The sequence below is a fragment of the Dromiciops gliroides genome, chromosome 4 (genome assembly GCF_019393635.1).
Source record: "Dromiciops gliroides isolate mDroGli1 chromosome 4, mDroGli1.pri, whole genome shotgun sequence".
In the NCBI taxonomy this organism is placed as follows: Eukaryota; Metazoa; Chordata; class Mammalia; order Microbiotheria; family Microbiotheriidae; genus Dromiciops; species Dromiciops gliroides.
This window is the reverse complement of record NC_057864.1, coordinates 35701309-35722811: the sequence shown is the minus strand read 5'-3', so window position 1 is coordinate 35722811 and position 21503 is coordinate 35701309. Positions and strand designations below refer to the sequence as shown.

The 21503-nt window shown below is 43.3% G+C and overlaps 1 protein-coding gene across 1 annotated transcript in view; it reads right to left on the bottom strand.

Annotated features, from left to right (window-relative positions):
* TGFBR3 (transforming growth factor beta receptor 3) overlaps positions 1-21503 on the bottom strand; it is a 237697-nt gene that overhangs the window by 184427 nt on the left and 31767 nt on the right. The gene's annotated exons all lie outside the window — the stretch shown is intronic.

The window sequence follows — 21503 nt, the reverse complement described above, 5'->3', positions numbered from 1 at the left end:
AGGAGACAGGGCTGGAGTGAGGAGATTCCAAGCAGAATGCTTGCAAAGAGAGCCATATGCTCCAGAGAAAAAAGAGCTATCTTACACAACACATTTCATTGGCTCTGAGATAAGTCTGCAATAAGCTGCACAACTGGGAAGCCCTTGCCTCCCCCTTCCTCCCCCATCCCCATATTGTTGCTGAACCCCAAAGCCAGCAGGTCTCTGTTTGCAAAACTTCCAGCCCCGGAGTGATTCATCAAAGTTAAAATCAAGAGGAATTTCACCAGATTTCAAGAGTTGGATTCTTTCCAGGCTGAGATGTGTAAGACACTTAGGAAGTACACCCTTTGCTTCCATGGAGAGCCTGAAGAAAATTGGAAGCAGGTTCATGGTTTGGGTTGGTTTGTTTTTTAAAGGGACAGGGGAAAAACCCACACCCCAAACTTCTGTGTTTCTTATTTCTTCGAGTCTTTAAACACTTAGAAAGTGAATGGTTTCACAGCACACAGGAGTTCTAGATAACAGCCTCTAAGTACAGGCCCATGGGAAGTATCTGTGTAGGTAAGAAATGAGATTCAGGCTTCACTGGCCAAACAAAACGCTGACAAGTTTTCCCCAATGATGGTATTTGAGTTGTCCCGGCTCTTCTGTGTGAATGGGGTCTTGTGAATTTGATCCAACAGGGAAATCCAGAAGAGTATACTGGGAAGTAACCGAACAATATGACCCATACCCCGAAAGAAAAATATCTCCTTTGCTGGCCCAGGTCCAAAAAAGCAACTGAGCCAGTTAATATGCGGCCTAATCTCTGAACACTTCTGCCAACTTTGCCCAATAAACATTAGTATTTTCGACCTGCGAGCTACAAATGATCTTAAACCATTAATTAGTGCTTTTGACTCCACCAGTATCATTAATGAACTCTTGCCAGGAAGCCTTTGATAGAGCTAATTACATGACAAAACACAGAAAATTGGTTCCCAGGGTACCTCTAAAGTGCAAGTCTGAGTGAGGCCTGACCAAGAATGCTCAGCGAGGCCAGCCCCACCAGGACAAAACAGGGAAAAAAAACGGTATCAGGCTGGTGCTTCCCAAGTCCTTTAAGCTAGGCAATAGTCAGAGGAGAAATTCGGCCAGTTTTCTGAAGCTATTTTTCACCCACCCCTTACCCTGTGATTTCGCTCCTTCGGGTTCAAAAAACTCTGTAACTTAGAGTCAGAAAGAGTTCCCTGGGACAGTGAAAATATTCTGTGCCTCCCTGTGAAAGGGAAAAACTTTGGAAAATTGGTGCTTAAAAAAAAGTTTTGTTATGATGACTAGACACACACACACACACACACACACACACACATACACACACACAAAATAGTTCAAAATATGTAGTTTAAAAAAACAAATCTTAAAATAAATCCCATCTCCCAGCTTCCCTCTAGCCCCCACCAAAGCATTCTGCATAATTCACCATTTCCCCCTCCCAAAATACATCTCCTGAGAAACTCAGTAATGTCTTTTTACTATCTCACATCACCCAGAATCCAACAGTTTACATGCATGGGCAGAAATATAAATAAATGGGGGGACAGACCCTCAAAGGGCAAAAAAAACCCTTAGCAAGAGGCAAGAAATAAAAACCCTCATGTATTCCTCTACCCTCTCTTATTTTCATCTCAAAAACAAAATGACCAAGTCCTGTCCTTTCTCTCCCCACCAGGGATTGTGAGCAGGAACGGAGGGTAATGACATGGCCCTCAGATGCACAGGCATGAGCAAAGTCCAAGTAAAACAGAAGTAAAGAGGGATCCATCTTCTTGATATTTGACCATCCCGTATCCTGGTATCTTACTCAGTACCAGGGTGCTTGTAATAAGCAAAATCTACATCTTAGGGTCGCAGACGCTTATGAACTATGTGACCCTGGGCAAGTCACTTCACCTTGTTCACCTTGTCACTTCACCTTTGTTCCTCATCTGTAAAATGAGCTACAGAAGGAAATGGCAAACCACTCCAGTATCTTTGCCAAGAAAACCCCAGTTTAGTCATTTTTGTCACAACACAACTAAAAATAACTAAACAAGAACATCTTAGGAAAGTTAGCCTTCTCTTAAAGAGTTAAGTGTTGTTGTTTTTTAAAGACCTCTATAGGGGGGCGGCTAGGTGGCGCAGTGGATAAAGCACCGGCCCTGGATTCAGGAGGACCTGAGTTCAAATCCGGCCTCAGACACTTGGCACTTACTAGCTGTGTGACCCTGGGCAAGTCACTTAACCCCCATTGCCCTGCAATCAATCAATCAATCAATCAATCGATCGATAGATAGATAGATAAATAAATAAATAAATGAATGAATGAATAAATAAAGACCTCTATAGACTAGGATCTGGGAGGGGGATGCAAAAAAAGGCAATAAGCATTTATATAGCACCTACTGTGTGCTTGACAAACATTTCATGTGATGCTCAAAATAACCCTGTGAAGTAGGCACAGTTATTATCTCCATTTTATAATTGAAGAAACTGAGGCAGGCAGAGGTTGAGTGACTTGCCCAGGGTAATACAACTTTAATAAGTGTCTGGAGCCGGATTTTAATTCAGGTCTTCCTGATTCTTGGTCTAGCCCTCTATGCACCAAGAATCAAACAATCTCACGGAGCTCACCTTCTCCTAGCTCTTGCTCCCCTTTGTTTAATCCACTTGAGCTTTACCCATTTTTGTTGTTCAGTCATTTCAGACTCTCTGGGACCCCATTTGGGGTTTTCTTGGCAGAGATACTGGAATGGTTTACTATTCCTTTGCTAGCTCATTTGACAGTTGAGTAACTGAGGCAAACAGGGTTAAGTGACTTGCCCAGGGTCACACAGTTCATAAGTGTCTAAGGCTGGATTTGAACTCAAGTCTTCCTGACTCCAGAGACCACCTATCTATCCACTGCACCATCTACTCAGGTCCATTCTCTTCCTCTCCTTTCTTCCTATATCCTCTATAGTCCTGGATCCCTGCACTGAGTACTTCCCCCTCTCTCCTCTACATGTTGAGTGAAAAAAGCCATTGGATTTGGCTGCTAAGATGTCATTAGGGAGCTTTGAGAGAACAGTTTTATAGGAGCAAGGGATTCTATATGAAGAATGGCGGGCAGCATGGTACAGAGGAAAACGTACTGGAGCTGGAGTCAGAAAGCCTGAGTCCAAGTGGCCTGCAGCCTCCTCCCCATACATAGCATTCCACCTCCTTCGTCTGCAATGCCCTCTCATTTCAGCTCCCAGAATTCCTAGCTTCCTTCCCAAGGCAATGCAGGTAGCATCTCTGATCAGATTCTTCCTGTTCCTCCCGCTTGAACTCTATGCCTTTTGAAAAGACTACCGCTTGGTCTATAAATTGTATTTACTTGTATGTGTATCTGTTATAACTTCCCAGTAGAGTGTAAGCTCCTTGAAGGCAGGTACTGTTCTGTTCTTAACTTTGTATTCTCAACACCTAGCACACAGTAGGTTCTTTGGGGGGGGAGTGAGGCAATGAGAGTCACACAGAGTCACATAGCTAGTGTCAAGGGTCTGAGGCCAGATTTTAACTCAGTTCCTCCTGAATCCAGGGCTGGTGCTTTTTCCACTGTGCCACCTAGATGCCCCCACAGTAGGTTCTTAATGGAATTGAACTGGATTTCTTCTAGGTTTTTCCCCAGAAATGGTCTAATTATCAATCCACTGAATCAGGGAAAAGAAGAGAAGAAAAGAAGTCATTTTCCTTTACTATAAAATATACAAATAAAATTACCATTCCAAGGAGGTGTCAGCCCAATTTTAAGTGTATCTGCAGGTGCGTGGCCAAGTTTCGTTTTCTACTTTAACCATGTGGCAGGTGTCTTATAACAGGAGAGCTAAATGCATCCTGTGTCACCCACTCTCACAGACAATAAACAATAAAGGCATATTTCCTCTCCAGCACATGGATTAAATTGTGGGTACTGGGAGAATTGAGAGGCAGCTGTTTCAAAGACAACTAATTTTAAAGCAGATTTCCAAAGGGGAAGTGGCTGGGCTCTCTCCCAGGAGATGTTTGGAAGCTCAGAATTACAGTTTTTTTAACCCATTCTTCCATTAGAGGCCCAACTATCAACCCAGTGAAAATGGGAGACTATTCATACATTTTATTCTGTCACCCTTGGTAAAAGACAAGGTCCTTCAAGTTCAGGAATTGCTCTTCATTTTGTGTATCCCCAGTGGCTAGCACTGTGTGTGGCATGCAGCAGGCATTTAATAAATGCTTGTTGGATTGGATTAATTTTGACTGGAAAAGACCAAGTTTGATGATGTGATTTACTACCAAAAAAAAAAAAAAAAAAGAAGAGGATCCTAACACCAATATTAAGATCATCAAGGTGAGGATTCACAGGCAACTAACCAAGTAGCCCAGTAGAGAGAGACCTGGATGCAAGGGTCCTGAAAAGATCTGAGTTGAAATCCAGCCTCGGACACTTTTGTTGGCCTCAGTTTGTTCATCTGTAAATTGGGGATAATAACAGGCCCTACCTCCCAGGCACAAAATGTATGTTAAGGTGCTTTGCCAACCTTAGGATGCCATATAAACATTGGCTGTCATGATTCAAAGAATCTCAGAGTCTGAGAGTTGGGAGTGATCTTGGAGCTCATCTAATCCAACCCCTACATGAGAAGACTCCTCCCCATGGCATACCCAACGAGGCTAACTTCTACTTGAAGGCTTCCAAGGAAGAAGAGAACCAACACAACTCAAGACAGCCCCCTCCACTCCACTCCCGGACAGCTCCAACTGTTAGGAGGTTTGGCTTTGGTTCTGGTTTTTCTCCACAGTTTTAAGGAGCAAATTGGGTTGTTGTTGTGTTTTTTCCTTCTGTAGATCAACCCCCTCTTTTGGCATTGGCAAACACATCTAAAAATCTAAATTTGCAGAAGAGAAAAGAGAACGTGGCTTTTCTTTATAGAGTATTCACCATTCGTTCTGTTGGTAGATGGGAAGTTCCCTGAAGGCAGCAGCCACCAAGAGCCAGAATGTAACTCTTAAGGTTTACAAAAGTGTTTTCCTCCCAGCTATCCTGTGTGGTAAGTGTTAGGCATATACACAGATAGCTATTTTACAGATGAGAAGACTGAGGCGCAGAAGCTTAAGGAAGATGCCAATGATCATACCCCTAGGAGCCCCCAGACCCGGGTCTCCAGACTCCACAACATCCTCACTGCCCAGGCAGAGTGGGTGCTCAGTAATATAAATTTGCTGAACAGATGCACAAAAGTTCCCTTTTTAGATAAGAAAGCAAATCAAAACACGATGTAGTTGCTAAAAATTGCTCTCCATGGGACCTCAGATACCCATCTCCTAGACAGATGAGCACAACCATGTTTCTCCTGCACATGAAGACATTGGTTGATAAATATGAAATGTGTGGCTGCAGCCCTAAAACATGGTCACACTGCTATGAATGAACACCTAGCTCTGGGTCCTGGGCCAAGAAATCTGTCCAGGACTGTCCAGTGCAGTGGGGTGGAAAGGGAGCTGACCTTGCAGTCCAGAGCCTTGGACTCAGACTGGATCCCAGCTCAGACACTTAATACCTGTGTGAATATGGGCAAAGTCGCCCAACCATTCCAAACCCATTTTCAGATCTGCAAAATGGGCACAAGAAGAGTAGCACCAGGGGCAGCTAGGTGGCACAGTGGATAAAGCACAGGCCCTGGATTCAGGACAACCTGAGTTCAAATCCAGCCTCAGACACTTGACATTTACTAGCTGTGTGACCCTGGGCAAGTCACTTAACCCTCATTGCCTGCCAATAGTGATAATATTAATAATAATAATAATAATAGGGGCAGTTAGGTGGTGCAGTGGATAAAGCACCAGCCCTGGATTCAGGAGTACCTGAGTTCAAATCCAGCCTCAGACACTTGACACTTACTAGCTGTGTGACCCTGGGCAAGTCACTCAACCGCCATAGCCCCGCAAAAAAAAAGGAAGAAGAAGAGTAGCACCAACTACCTCAAAGGGTTGTCGGGAGATAAGGGTTTTAGGCAATCTCATAGAGCTATAGAAATGGGATTGGTTCAACCCATTAATCTTATTGAATCATTTCAAATTCTTAATGACCCCATTTGGGTGTTTTCTTGGCAAAGATACCAAAGTGGTTTGCCATTTCCTTCCCCAGCTCATCTATAGATGGGGAAATTGAGGTAAGCAGGGATAAATAAATTGCCCAGGGTCACACAGCTAGTAAGTGTCTGAGGCCGGATTTGAACTCAGAAAGATGAATCTTCCTGATTCCAGGTCCAGCTCTCTGTGCACTATGGCACCCCCTAGCCACCCTATAGTGCCTCACCATGACTGAGGAAAGACAAAGATTCCAAGCCTTTCCATACAACATGCATCCATTGAGTTCCTCCTTCTGAGCACCATGCTACTTGTGAAGTTTTGCAGCTCACAGTACAGTAAGAGGCATAAGACATTTTCACAAAATAATAAGACACAAATCAGAGTGTGCATGTGTCAGTAATGATAAGAGCTCATGCCTTAAGGTTTGCGAAACACTTTCCATCTATTCTCAGAACAGCCCTGGGAGGTGGCTGTTGTTATTATTCCCAATTTAGAGATGAAGAAGCTGAGGCTTAGAAGATTAAGTGATTTCCCTAGGATCACACAGCTAGTAAGGGTCTGGGGAAGAATTTGAAATTCAGCCTTCTTGACTCCAAGTCTAATGCTCTGGCCACTACACTAAGCTCCATTAAAAAAAAGTAATTTGGGGGCAGCTAGGTGGCGCAGTGGATAGAGCACCGGCCTTGGAGTCAGGAGTACCTGAGTTCAAATCCGGCCTCAGACACTTGACACTTACTAGCTGTGTGACCCTGGGCAAGTCACTTAACCCCAATTGCTTCACTAAAAAAAAAAAAAAAAAAAAAAAAAAAAAAAAAAAAAAGTAATTTTATGAGAGTTTATCACAGTTCTTCCACCTGTTACCTGTGCGGCTTTAGGAAAGTCAATTAACCTTTGTGGGCCTCAATTTCCTCATCTGTAAACTGGAAACACTGGACTATGATTCTCCAATCTTATGCTCTTAAAAGAGGGAAGGAATCACTTCTAAGTGGAGCCAGGATGGTCACTTAAGAAAGGATGAATCCATTAAGTTAGCACCAATTTAGGGATTTGATTTGAAAATCTTAAAAAAGGAAAAGGCACTTGGGGCAGCTAGGTGGTGCAGTGGATAGAGCACCGGCCCTGGAGTCAGGAGTACCTGGGTTCAAATCCAGCCTCAGACACTTAACACTTACTAGCTGTGTGACCCTGGGCAAGTCATTTAACCCCAATTGCCTCAAAAAAAAAAAAAAGCACATCCCTTCCTGGATCTGGGGCAGGTGAGTTTCCTTTTCTGGTGGGTCATGGCAGAGTGTGCCAGAGAAATCTGGATCCCTGGTAAGAGGACGGGAAGCACAGTGTAAGGAACCTGGAGTCCTAGGTTTGGGGTTCAAATTCTGACTGCTCTTTGCTACATATGTGACTTTGGCCAAGTTATTCAGCATCTCAGAGTCTAGGTCTACTCCCCTGTAAAACAGACCACAAGGCTTCTGCTGAACTGAATCCAGCCCCTTTATTCCAAGAAAAGTCAGATAATCCTCACTCCTTAATTTCCCAAGTCTTGTCACTCCCAAGTGCCCTTCCTCATCACTGGTTTGGAAGGACACATATTACATCAGAGAGAAAGTCTTGTGGGTTTTGTTTTGTTTTTTGTGCTGCCTCCAAAATCCTCTAATCTGAGAATTTCTTAGCAACAGAGATCTCTTTATATTAGATAAGGTTTTTTTTTAAGAGACAGGCATATTTTGCTTGAAAATACAGTATTTTCTCTTGCTCAGAAATGATGCTGATGACTAAGCTACCACGGAAAATAAAAAGGAAACTCTGGAGCATAATGTTTTCATCTAAAAATGGCTATTATTCCAGAACTGATGATTTCTACTAATAAAGAGGAGTTTTTTTCCTAATTTCCCCAGCCTCTGATTTTAACTCAAAAAGACATTTGGGGACAATGCAGCTAAAGCCTGGGTCCCCTGGCTTCCCCACGCAGCACGTGTAACCCAGCCTTTTAGCAATGAAACAACAATATTGGCACCAGCAGATGTGTTCCAATGGAAAAGATTATCACAGACCAGAGCCCTGGCCCTACAATAACATCTCCAGCGAAAACATCAGAGCAGGACTTTGTTATTTTCCAAAACTGATGCTCCATCCGTCCCGAGCTGGTCAGCGCCAGGCACACTCAGGCGGAGAGGAAATCAGGTGTTGTTCCAGATTTCACTGTCCTATCTTCTATTTTTGTGGGCTAAATTATGCAGGCATGTGAGGACACCGGAAAGCAAAACAGGGAGCTTCAACTAGTGGTTGGGGGAACAGGGGAGGGGGATTTACTCAGTGCTATGTGCATCGTGCTAAGTAATGGTTAGATTGTAAGCTTCTTGAGGACAGGCACTAACTTTCTTATTTGTATCCCCAGCACTTAGCACAGTCTGGAACAAAGCAGGTGCTCAGTAAATGTGTGTCGTGTTGTGTTGTCTGTTCTTTGTTCTACTTTATCTCCACCTTATTCTGTCTGTAACTTGTTTGTACATAGTTGTTTGTTTGCATGTTGGCTCCATATTAGACTGGGAGCTTCTCAAGGGCAGGGGCTGTCTTTTGCCTGTATTTGTATCCCCAACACTTGGTACATCACAGGGCCTTAATAAGTGTTTGTTGACTTGATTTACTTTCGAGTCTTTTTTTTCCAGTGTGATTTCCAAGGTTTAGAAGGACAAGGAGGGGGTAACTAGGTGGCGCAGTGGATAAAGCACTGGCCTTGGATTCAAGAGGACCTGAGTTCAAATCCAGCCTCAGACACTTGACACTTACTAGCTGTGTGACCCTGGACAAGTCACTTAACCCTCATTGCCCCACCCAAAAAAAAAAAAAAGAAGGATAAGGAGAGGGAGAGGGAGAAAGAGAGCAAGAAAGAAAAAGAGTGAGAAAGACAGAGATAGAGACAGAGACAGAGAGACAGAGACACCGAGTTGGATTTCAGTCCCTGGGGTTCTCTTGCCTGCTCCTAAGAAACGCTGCCCTCGCTCTTCTGAGAGGAATTCACCTAAGCGTACCTGCATCAAATTCCAATGATCTGGCCTGCCTTTAAAGGACTCTCAGAAAAAGAAAAATGAGGTATGGGGGCGGGGGAGTGTGGATATTGCGTTTCTAAGTGGTGATTTCCTATCTAGAAAAATTTTTTGTGAATATAGTTGCAGGAAATGTTTTGACAAAAAAGAAATGGCAGCAGCTCTTGTGCATCTGGGGAGGAGAGAGAAAATGCTCCTCAGGCCTCTCCTCTGTGTCGCTATTCCAGGGCTGGAATGTGGCCTAGAACACTTGAGGGCTGTTGTGGGCCAGCTGCCCAGAGCCTTGCCCTTTATGCTACTTAAGATGCCGCCCCCTCCCCTCACCTCCCTACCCCCACCCCCAACTTGATCAGGAATCAAGTCACCATGCAAATGCTAGTTGGGAAAAAAATTCCCTCTAAACCTAAAGACTAAAGTAGACTTTGAAATCATTATTTCTCAAACCCAAAAGTCCAAAAAGAATGAGAATGCTCAGGATTCCAGCTCTCACCTTTCTGCCCCCATTCTCTTCTGTTCTCTTTCTTTCCCTTCCCCTCCTGCTCTGCAAACCTTAAAGCAATCTGTCAATCCATCGCTCCACAAGCCTTTTGTTAAGGGCCCTACTGTGTGCCAGGCACAAAGAATGAAACACTCGCTTCTCACAAGTCACTTACATTCCAACAGGAGAGACAGTAAGCATATGCAAGGTGTCCCCCAAACCTTTCCAAATAGCGTGTGTGTGTAATATGATGCGTATGTGTATATATATATATATATATATATATGCATCATGTAACATGTAACACACATATTGTGTTTCTGTACATGGCCTTATGTTTTCACATGTGCGTGATGTGTGTTCACATGTATGTAGTATGTGTCTTAGCATGTTGTATGTATATGTGGGGATGTTTGTGCATGCATGTGTGTCTGTGTGCATCTATATTTTGTGTTGTATATACATGTATATATGCATGTTATATATATACATGTGTGCTATGTGTATCTGTGTGCCTGTATATAGATGTGTACTATACCACATACATGTCTATATGTATGTATATGTGTGTTATGTACATGTGATCCTAGTAGATATGCATGTATGTTTGTGTGCTTGTATATAGGCATGTGTATAAGTATTGCATACCTATATACAAGAGTGTATATGCACAAATGTGTGAGCACATTGCATGTATATATATGTGTGTACTTATTATCTACACATGGTTGAAAGCATATATGTACATGTGTGTATCTGTGTACTTATATACATATGTAAGTATACTGTATACCTGTATGTAGCTATTGCTTCTCTGTGCATATACATTTATATACAGGGTATATATGCCTATATACATTAAGTATATACAGAGATAGACAGATACATACATATATGATTATATACAGAATATAAAGAAAATTGTTGTTGTTTTTCAATTGTGTCCAACTCTTTGTGACCCCTTTTGGGGTTTTCTTGGCAAAGACACTGGAGTGTTTTGCCATTTACTTCTCCAGCTCATTTTACAGATAAGGAAACTGAGGCAAAGAGGATGAAGTGACTTGCCCAGGATCACACAGCTAGTAATCTGAGGTCATATTGAACTCAGATCCTCCTGACCCCAAGCTGGCACTCTATCCACTGCACCATCTAGCTGCCCTATAAAGAGGATAAATACAGACAGGGAAGGGGGCATTAGCACTTGGGGAATCTGGAAAGTAACCCTTGAAATATTGTATCATCATTATCATCAAATCACTAATTAACTTTCTCTCCCTGGGGGGAAGGGGGAAGTCATGCAGAGCTGACTGCTTAGGGGAGGGATAGCTGATGGTCTATGGGCCCAGAAGGTGGGGAGGGTAGAGAATAGGTCGCATGTGCTGAGGGTCCAAACATGCCGGAGCTGGTAGGATTCCTAATATTGTGAAGTAAAGAGGACATATGTTCAAATCCTGGTTCTAGCCCTTCCTACCCATGTGACCTTAAACGAGTCATTTACCTTTTCTTCTAGTTCTAAATTGTGTGACCCCATAACGATTCCCCTCCACAAACTCTACTCCAAACTAACTGGAGTCCTTAAATTCACTAGACTAACCCCAACATACCATTCCATCTCTCACCTCCATATCTTTGCAAAGGCCCTACCACCACCACCACCATGGTGGTTGGAACCCACTCCATCCTTATCTCAGGCCCCTAGAAACCTGAGCCTTTTGTGGGAGCTGCCTCTTCTGTTGCTGCCTGTCCCAAACCACAGGGGTGGATAGCCTCTCTTGCCTCAATTTACCTTGTATATACTTATCTATGAACAATTTGTATCTCCCAGTAGAACACAAACTCTTTGAGGACAGGCACGATTTATCCCTTTTGCTGGTTGGTTGGTTGGTTTCTGGATCACCAGTACCCACCACAGGACCTTGCACATAGCAGGTAATTAATAATTATTTGTTGAGCTGAATTAAATTTCATCTTACAAATCTCAAGATCAGGTACAGGGGTGGGGAGGGGAGAGTAAGGAGAGCTGCCCAAAATGAATGACCAAAATACCCAAGAGATCGAGCTGGGCCGCTGCCAAATCCCTCTTCTCAACCACCAAATCAACAGTCTTACCCCAGAAGATGTGGCCTCTGTGTAATAATAACTGACATCACTACTGCCCTTTGAAAGCCTTCTCTACCATCATGATTCTCTCTTGAGTCCTGATAGCTCTCTGAGGGTAGTACTTGGAGTACTATTACTCACAGTGGGCAGATGAAGAACAGAGTTGAATGATTTGCCAATGGTCACATATCCTCTAAGGGCCAGAGGCAACATTTGAACCTACAACTTCCAGACTCCAAGGCCAGTTTGCCTACATTCAGAATGACCCCCAGGGGCAGCTAGGTGGTGCAGTGGATAGAGCACCGACCCTGGAATCAGGAGTACTTGAGTTCAAATCCGGCTTCAGACACTTGACACTTTCTAGCTGTGTGACCTTGGGCAAGTCACTTAACCCCAACTGCCTCACCAAAAAAAAAAAAAAAAGAGTTCCTTTCAACAACAATAAAGACTATATTGTAAACCCATGGGCTATTTAATATACAGAATGACCCCCAATCATTAAAGGTGAGGATTGTTTCTTAAGTGCCTAGATTGTGCCCAGCACTTAAGTGCCTACTGTGTGCTAAGCATTGGAGATACAAAGAAAGGTAAGGAGCTCACCATCTAAGGAGGGAGACAGCCTACAATTATGTACAGTCATGTTATAGACAGGACAAATGGTAAATACCCACCAGAGAGAAGACCCTAATATCAAGGATTGGGAAAGGCTTCCTGTAGAAGGTGGGATTTTTAGGTGGAACTTGTAGGAATCCAGAAGACAGAGAGGAGGAGGGGAATGTATTACAGGAAAGAGAGATGGCCAGAGAAAATGCCCAGTTGGGAAATGGAGGGTCTTATTCCAGCTGAATTGCACCAAGAGGGCAACCGTCATGACATCCTTCTGAGGAGCACAGACCCACAGCTACCACCCAATCCAGTGCCCATGAAAACTCTCTGCTTTTTCATTTTCCCCTAAAAGAGAAGGGGTTGGTGGATAGAGCACCAGCCCTGGATTCAGGAGGACCTGAGTTCAAATCCAGCCTGAGACCCTCGACACTTACTAGTTGTGTGACCCTGGGCGAGTCACTTAACCCCAACTGCCTCACAGAGAGAGAGAGAGAGAGAAGGGGTCAGTTCCCTAGTGAGGGTTGGCAGATGTCATGATGAACACAGACTCATTCTTGAAAGCTAGAGCTAAATACATCGGAGATTCTAGCCACCACTAGTCAATAATGAAGTCACAGATAAAAGAAAAGCCCTGGGAGTGTGTGCTAGGGATGCCCAGGAAGCTTCTTTCTTTGAACCCCATTTGCTATTCAAATTCATAACCTCTTGACAACCCCCAATTCTCACCCTGTCATCTCCAGACCTTGTAGGCTCCTGTCTCTTCTTTTTTCAATTAATTAATTTTTTTTTCACTGGTGTCTTTTGTCTTTCCATCAGTCATCGTTTGATATGACTACCCAACCTTATTCACTCACCTCCTCACCTACTCACCTACCCTCAATACTGACCCATTCCCCTTGTAATCAAGAAAGGCAAAATCAACCCATCCATTGACCATGGCCATTGTACAACATTCTGCAGCCACAGTCCTCCTGCCTCTCTTCTGAGAAGAGAGGTTTATGCTTCATTATGAATCACTCAGTTAACAAGCATGTGTTAATCTCTGGCTATGTGCCCAGCACTGGAAAATAAAACAACCCCTGCCCTCAGAGAGCTTACAGTCAGTCTACTGAAATGATTATAGTATGTACACACATATGTGTATACAAAGTAAATACAAGGTCATTTCTGAGTGAGGGGAAGTTAGGAATTACAAGGTGGGGCGGAAATGAGGAGAGAGTACAGTTTCTGGTAGTATCCTTTCATCTGACTGAGCTGTCATGCTTACCTCAGAAATACAGGGATTTGAAACCCAACTGATAAAACACCTCCAATATTAAAAACTTGAAGCTTTCTATTTAGTTCAATCTAGCAAGTATTTATCAATTTCTAAGAATCTAGCGCATACAAACCAATTGCTTTCCAAGATTAAAAGAAAAGCAGAAAATTTGGAGGAGGTGAACAGAAATTTGACAGCAAGTTTATCTGATTAAAGGCCTCATTTCTCAAACACAGAGAACTGAGTCAAAACTATAAGAATAAGAGTCATTCCCCAATTGATACATAGTCAAATGATAAGAACAGGAAGTTTTCAGAAAAAGAAATCAAAGCTATCTATAGTCATATGGAAAAAATTCTCTAGATCACTACTGATTAGAAATTAAAACAACTCTGGAGGCAGCTAGGTGGTGCAGTGGATAGAGCACCGGCCCTGGAGTCAGGAGGACCTGAGTTCAAATCTGTCCTCAGACACTTGACACTTACTAGCTGTGTGACTCTGGGCAAGTCACAACCCCAATTGCCTCACCAAAAAAAAAAAAAAAAAAGTAAAACAACTCTGAAATACCACCACACACTTATCAGATTGGCTAATATGGCAGAAGAGGGAAATAACAAATGTTGGAGGGGATATGGGAAAACCGGGACACTAATTAACTGCTGGTGGAGTTGTGAACTGATCCAACCATCCTGGAGAACAATTTGGAACTATGCTCAAAGGGCAAAAAACTGCCTACTCTTTGACCCAGAAATACAACTGCTAGGTCTCTATCCCAAAGAAATTGTTTTTTTAAAAAAGGAAAAGGGCCTAAATGTACAAAAAACAGTATTTATAGCAGGTCTCTTTGTGGAGGCAAGGAATTAGAAATTGAGGGAATGACCATTAAGTTGTGGTATATAACTGTGAAGTTACAAAATGATAGCATATGTTATAATAGTTACATCAAGTTGTGGTATATGATTGTGATGTAATACTATTGTGCTATAAGAAACAATGATTAGGATGCTCTCAGAACAGAAGCAGGAGAACACCGCACAGAGTGATAGCAATTGTATATAATCATTAATGGGTGAAAGACCTAGCTATTCTCAACAATACAATGATCCAGGACAGTTCCAAAGAACTCATGATGAAAAATGCGATCCCCCTCCAGAGAAAGAACAAATGGAGTCCAAATGCAGACAGAAGCATACTTGTTTACTTTCTTTATTTTTCTTGATTTTATTTTGTTTTTGATCTGTGTCTTCTTTTGCAACATGGCTAATAAGGAAATATTATTTACATGACTTCACATGTATAATCTATATTAAATTGCTTGCCTTCTCAAGAGGGGAGGGAGGAGAGACAGAGAACTTGGAACTCAAAATTTTAAAAAACAAATGTTAAAAAAAATTACATGTAATTGAGAAAAATAAACTAAAAGAAAAAAAGGAGTGGGATTTGAAGCCAGGTATCCATGATTCCAATACCCATATCTACTTACGAAATCCATACGAGTTTTTGGGGAAGAATTCATGGGGGGGTTGAGCTAGCTAGGGTTTTAGATGGGTAAAGAAGAGAGAACCCACCTAATCTTCCACAGGAGAAATCAAAAAATCAAAGCAGGGGCAGCTAGGTGGCGCAGTGGATAGAGCACTGGCCCTGGAGTCAGGAGGACCTGAGTTCAAATCCGGCCTCAGACACTTAACACTTCCTAGCTGTGTGACCCTGGGCAAGTCACTTAACCCCAATTGCCTCACTTAAAAAAAAAAAAGAAAGAAAGAAAGAAAGAAAAAAGAAAAAATCAAAGCAGCCAAACTTAAAATAAAAGACCAAGCCCTCCCCCAGAGAGAAAATTAAAGCAATTCCTTAGTGGCCATGACTGTGCTTTTGTCTGCCTGTAAAACTATTCCCAGGGAGGACACTGGTACTCACTCAGCTGCTCCTGGGGCGGGCAGCTCCAGAAACCCAGAGCAGAAAGTAAGTAAGGTAGGGAGGGAGAGTGACCTCAAAACAACATTCCATCTTTCTCCTGTGGATAGCCCAGCAGCAGTTGCTGGGCTTCTATAAAAGGTATTGTTTCAAATTCCGTATGACTTAATGAGTTTTAATTCAAGACACAAGAATGCCAAGGTCTTGGACTGGCCATTCAAAACCCCTATCCCTGGGGGGTTGGCACTGCAGGCAGAAACAAAGAACCCAGTGACCTTCTGGCTCGAGTCTGTGTTTGACTGAAAGAAATCCCAGTCTTTCCCCCTCACTCCCCCCCCCCCACCCCGACTCCTCACTCCAGATCTTCTACCTGGAACTCTAGGTACATCCATCAGAAACAAAGAGCAATGTTTGCTCAATCAACATATGTGTGGGGTGTCGGCAGGCACCCAAAAGGATGCATCTGGGCACCGAAATGAGACAGTGAGATGAGGGGAGTAACCTTTGCCTGCAGAGGGATGTTGGCATAGCTGGCTGTAGCATCCACCCCAGACAACATCTCTGACCTGGCACAGCCACCAACAGCAGGCACTTCCAGGCTTTCGATCACAACTGATTTCCCTGAATTCTTCCTGTGTGCGTCTTTTTCCTGTTATTGGAAACTGAATCCTAATTAACTCTGGCAGACTTCAGAAGCAGCAGGAAATGGTGTGTGTGTGTGTGTGTGTGTGTGTGTGTGTGTGTGTGTGTGCCGGGGGGGGGGGCACACTTTTTTTTAAGGATAGCTACTTCAGAAACAAGATGTGTAGCATCAATTACTTAGTATTTTCTAGGCTGCATAAAAATAAAAGATACCAGTAAAAACCTATTTTTAAAATTAGTTCCGGTCCTATTTGGCAGTAGGCTGAATAGTAGCCATGATCATGTGTGATTTTCTTCCCTACTTAATAAAACCTGTCATTTAATTAAAAAAAAAAATTAGTTCCGATTTTTGTTGTTCAGACTGCCACTTGGCACAGTGGCCAGAAGGCCGCCGTTAGAATCAGAGAAGCCTGGGTTGAATCCTCCTTCTGATACAGATTAGCTGTGACCCTGCTGTTGTTGTCCTAGGCAAATCACTTAACCTCTAGATGGTGCTCCAGGCCCCTCTCTCTCTCTCTCTCTCTCTCTCTCTCTCTCTCTCTCTCTCTCTCTCTCTCTCTCTCTCTCTCTCTCTCTCTCTCTCTGGCAGGGCAATGAGGGTTAAGTGACTTGCCCAGAGAAACACAGCACAGCTAGTAAGTGTCAAGTAAGTGTCAAATGCCTGAGGCTGGATTTGAACTCAGGTCCCCCTGAATCCAGGAGTGCTTTATCCACTGCACCACCTAGCTGCCCCCTAAAATAGGGGTCTCAACTATATTTTTTCTGCTGAAATCCATGGACTCCATTTCAAAGTAATGGTTTTAAGGGCCTAAAATAAAATATATGGGATTACAATGGAAATGAATTCTATTGAAATATGTAGTTATAAAATATGTACATATATTTGTATGTGTGTATATTATATATGTGTGTATGTGTGTATGCATGTGCATATGCATATACACATACACACACATATATGAGTTTTTTGGTTTTTTGTTTTTTAGTGAGGCAATTGGGGTTAAGTGACTTGCCCAGGGTCACACAGCTAGTAAGTGTTAAGTGTCTGAGGCTGGATTTGAACCCAGGTACTCCTGACTCCAGGGCCGGTGCTCTATCCACTGCGCCACCTAGCTGCCCCTCATATATGAGTTCTTAACCTGAGGTCCCTGAAGTTGTGTGTGTATATGTGTGCATGTGTATATATGTATACACACATACATAAATCTATAATTAAATTAATAGTAATTGGTTTACTGTCTTATTAATTGCTATAATATGAATTATATTAATATTACATCTACATTTAAAGAAGTTCAGGGCCCCAGGTTAAGACCTCTGCCTCTAAAACAGAGTTGTGGCTCCCAGATCAGAGCCAGACCAGGGAAGGGGGAGGCAAGTTTTAGCAGCCCCACCAGGCCTGCTGTCCCTAGGCCCTTCTTTCAACTCTCCATCTAAGGCACCTTGTAAAGATTAGGGGGTGGAGGGGAGGGTGTCAGCCAGTGGGGGTCGGGGAGTATTTTCCCACCCGGGAGGCGCTCTTGAAAATTCCGGGCACTTGCATCCACACCATTCCTCCCCAGCCCTCCTCGCCCTTCCCGGAATGCTCTTCAAGCCATCAAGGATGAGGGGCAGGTGAGGAAAGGCTGAATAAAAATAAAGCCGTCACCAGGCTTGGCGAGGCACGCCGCCCCCTGCCTCGCTTGTCCCTCACCACAGGCTCCAAAGGAAGGTTTGGCCTGCTACCCTGGGCAGGGAGGCCACAGGGCTGGAACAAGCCAGGCAGTCTTCTTGGGCCTGGAGCAGATCTTTAGCGGGCTAAGTCGTGCTCTGCTGCAGCTCTGATCTGAAGCCTCAGCTCCCCAGGAGACCCCTGGAATACTACATTCCATTGTGCCTAAGATCCACCGGCTTCAGAGGGAGGGCTAATGTAAATCACCCCCCAAATCCTGAGACCTACCAAAAGGGGTGAATTGGGCCCCCGTTTATTTTCCTTATGGCTTAATCTTGAAAAAGAAAACAAAACTGGTGTTTAACCAGCTGAGCTCAAGTTGACTGGGGGGAAGGGGACTATCGTCTCAGTTACCTCCACGGCACTCATGCCATCCCCCGTGGGCAAGGACCTTTACTGGTTCCCACTGGCCGGTAGCACCAAATCCAGCCTCCTGCAGGCTTTCCACCATCTGGCCTCAACCTTAGGCAAGCAGTGGAAAGGGAGAGATCATTGGAGTCCCTGCTCTGCATTAACCATCATTTATTAAGCACCTACTACATGCAGGGCACTATGCCAAGCAATAGAGATAACAAAGAGAGGCAATAAACAGCGCCTGATCTCAAAGGGGTCACAGTCTAACGGTGAGTCCTCTTAAGCAAATCGCTTTACAAAATCACAGAACTCAAGAGTTGGAAGGGCCTCGGCAGCCAACTGGCCCAACCCACACCCCAAAGGCATCCCTGCTGTAAAGTATCAGACAAGACTCAGCCAGGCTCTGCCCCTCCAGGGTGGGGCAATGAGGGTAAGCTCTTAATAAATGCTTTTTCATGCATTCGTTTCTTTGATCACGTCTCAAGGAAGCCTGTGCCACTTCTGAATAGCTCAGGGTACTTTTCAAGCTTCCATTTCCCTCTTTATAACTTCCATCAATGGGACTAAATGGAAGAACTTGGTTTCTCTTAGTCCCTGGGCCCTTGGTGAATGAAATTATGGGGACCGACCGATGGCCTCTAAGGTTCCTCATCTGTAAAATGGGACCAAAGGATCTCTGAGGTCCTTTCTAGGTCTAACCCGCTGTGCTCTCATACCAATACTGTAGTAAAGCCCAAGCCGGCTGGGGGTGTGTATTCACTGTCCCTAAATAGGCTGCATGGCAGCTGGGTGGTACAGTGGGCAGCGCTCCAGGCCTAAAGTCGGGAAGACCTGAATTCAAATCTGACACTTACTGCAAAGTTCAGCTAAGATACAGTCAGTCCTTGCCCTCACAGAGCAGGGGACAAATTCCCAAAACAGATGACTGTATAATACATGATATTTTGGGGGTGTCTTGGCCCGTTCATCAGTGTGTAGAACTTGCTTATATGACAAATACCTTATAGATTTCTAAAGAAAAATGTTAGGTGGGGTCTAACGGGCAGAACATGGTGTCTTCCAATAACCCAAGTTCAAAACCTTTAAGTCGATCTCCATGCTTCGCTCTCCCTCACTCACTTATCCGATCAGTTGCCAAATCTTGCCATTTCTACCTCCAAAACATGTCCTGCATCTGCCCCTTCTCTTCACCTCCTCTGTCACCACCCTAGCGAAGACCCTCATCTCCTCTCCCCTGGACTATCATGGCAATTGCTGAGCTGGTCTCCCTGCCTCGAGTCTCTCCCCAATCCAGTTCATATACACTAACCTACATGTATGTAAGCTTCAGGAGGGGAAGGACTGCTTCACTTTGTCTTTGTGGCTGGTATACAGTGTGTGCTTAATAAATGCTTATTGGATAACTGGTTGATTGCTGACAAGAGAGGACAGGGCGGCGTCCGAGTTGGTCTTTAAAGGAAAGGGTAGGGATTTGAAAGTCAAAGAAGGAGCTGATCATTATTAAATAAGAACTGCTTTCAGGTACCCACTGGCTCACAGAACTGAAGTTAGAAGGGACCCCAGAAACCATCCAGTCCAAAACTTCATTTGACAGATGAAGAAACTGAGTCCCAGTGAGATTAAGTGATTTACTCAAGTCCGCTGTTCATGACCCATTTGGGGTTTTCTTGGCAAAGATGCTGGAGTGGTTTGCCATTTGCTTCTCCAGTTCATTTGACAGATGAGAAAGCTGAGGCAAACAGGGTTAAAAGTGACTTGCCAGTAAGAAATGATGAGCAGGAGGAGTTCAGAGAAACCTGGAGGGTCTTACGTGAGCTGATGATGAGTGAGATGAGCAGAACCAGAAGAACATTGTACACAGTATCATCAACAGTGAGTGTTTACCTACTGTGATGGACTATATTCTTCTCACCAACGCAATGGCACAGAAGAGTTCCAGGGAACTCATGATAGAAGAGGATCTCCAAATCCAAGGAAAAAAAAAAAAAAGAACTGCGGAGTATAGATGCTGATTGAACCATACTATTTCCTTTGTTTTGGGTGCTGTTGTTTTTTTTTTCTATTTTGAGGTTTTGCATCACTGCTCTGATTTTTTCTCTTATAACAGGATTAATGCAGAAATAGGATTAATGTTATTATGTGTATATATATATATGTGTGTATACATATATATGTATATGTATATAGATATATAGATATAACCTATATCAGATTACCTGCTGTCTAGGGGAGGGGGGAGGGAGGGGAGGGAGGGAGAAAAATCTGAAATTGTAAAGCTTGTATAAACAAAAGTTGAGAACTATCTTTACATGTAATGGAAAAAATAAAATACCTTATATGTTAAATAAATAAGCAAGTAAATAAATAAATAAATGGATAAATGGATGGATAAATAAGTAAATAAATGAATGAATGAATGAATGAATAAATAAATAAAAAGTGACTTGCCAGAGGTGGCTAGGTGGCGCAGTGGATAAAGCACTGGCCCTGGATTCAGTAGTACCTGAGTTCAAATCCGGCCTCAGACACTTGGCACTTACTAGCTGTGTGACCCTGGGCAAGTCACTTAACCCCCACTGCCCGGCAAAAAACAAACAAACAAACAAAAAAACAAACAAAAAAGTGACTTGCCCAGGGTCGTACAGCTAGTAAGTGTCTGAGGCCAGATTTGAACTCACAAAGATGAGTCTTCCTGACCCCTGGCCCAATGCTCTATGCACTATGGCGCCACCTAGCTGCCATCAAGTAATAAGCATCTAAGGCAGGATTTAAACCCAGGTCTATTGCTTCCAAAAACTTGTGTGTTACCATTGTGTCAGCCTTCCATCATATCATCAAATGAAATTGCCCACAGATAGTAACAGAGAAGAGAGTGAGGAGCTCATAATCACACAATGGCATTTTTAAAGTGTTTATTCCTATTTATTTTCAACAAGATATCTTAAAATAGCTTTTCAATAAGATATCATAACCAATGGACACTGCTCACCCATCTCATCAGACTGCTTCCTGCTATCTCTGGTCCTCATTCAGGCTTTATTTATAGACCTCTAACACAGCACTTGATCTCCCCCACATAGGCTGCAGAAACCTTGGCTTACTTGAAGTTTTCTAGTAGAATGTAAACTCCCTGAGGATCAAAACTATCTTTTTTTTCTCTTTAAATGGCCAGTTCCTAACAGAGTGCCTCATACAGATACCTGTTTGTTTTCCATATTTCAATTTTTTTCCTTGGTTTAATTAAATTGAAATGAATTTGAAAACAAAATGATTTTGGTACAATATTTCCAAAAGAAGACAACAAACATG